Genomic DNA, 1,214 nt, shown 5'->3' on the forward strand with positions numbered 1-1,214 from the left:
AATACTTAAATACTGGCCTCATTGCACTGTCACTCATCTCATCTCCTATTATGTTACACCCCTTACTCCTGGGGGAATTCTGTGCCACCGTGCATGCGCAGAATTCATGTCTCTCATAGATTCCACCACCCCCGTCCCCAGAATAATACAATATGCTGGGGAGGCACTGCAATTACAGATTTTGCCCACCAGGGGCTGTTGTGGTGCCAGGAGAGGGCAGCTGGCTCATGGGCTGGAGCAGCCAGCAGCCGAGAGGGAGGGGCAAAAGTTGCTTTCCTCACAGTGCCCTGCCTGTAGGGCCAGGTGACAAGGTACGGGATATTGGGGGACAGACAGCATGGGGCACATGGGCTGCCAGGGGGTCACATACACTGGGGTTCAGAAGGCTAGTGGGGGGGGGGACATAGACTGGGGTGAGGCAATAGGAGCTAGTGGGCTGACAGCATTGAGCCAGGGGCTTAATGGAAGTGGAGATGTAGGGACACATAGGGATCGAGGGAGGGGGTGCAGGGACACATGGGATGTGGGAGGGGTGGCTGAGTAGGTGTGCAGGGACACATGGGGATGGGAAGGGAGGGTACAGAGTGGGCTAGAGTTCACTTCATTGCTCTTCGCAAGTGCCTGAAAAAAACAAACCCAACTCCCACAGAAAAGTAGCTGGAGACCGAGAGTTCAGTCTCTAAGGATTTTCAGCAAAGATTGCACAGGGTCAACCTCCCCACATTTAAGACCCAAAAGGACCTAAAGAAATGAATTTAATTAAATAACTTTATTCTTTGTTTCTTTATCATAAGATTTTTAATCTAATTATTACAGCATAACATGGCTATTTTATAATCCACGGACATTATCTTCACAGTTATACATAAATAAAGAAAACAAATTAAAACCTGAACAGTTTGGTCCCCACAGAAACACAGTGAGAAGAAACTGAAAGTTCCCAAAAGCTTAGGTTTAGTTCACCTAAGTCTCAATTAGAGTCTTTGATCACCAAATCTATACAGTCTGTGGAGTCTAAAATAACATCTTCCCTCCATGTGCTTGTAGGAATCTTCAGCTGGAATCCATGCAGACTCTTCCTCTGTTGAAATCACTGCTAGCCAGTCAGCAAACAGATTAACCAATCACTCAGTTAAGTCACAAGTGCACAGATCTAAAGAAAACCCTGTTGCAAGAAAATACAAAACTGAGAATAGCAAAATAGAAATGACTCT

Source organism: Trachemys scripta, chromosome 2 (genome assembly GCF_013100865.1).
Source record: "Trachemys scripta elegans isolate TJP31775 chromosome 2, CAS_Tse_1.0, whole genome shotgun sequence".
Classification (NCBI taxonomy): Eukaryota; Metazoa; Chordata; order Testudines; family Emydidae; genus Trachemys; species Trachemys scripta.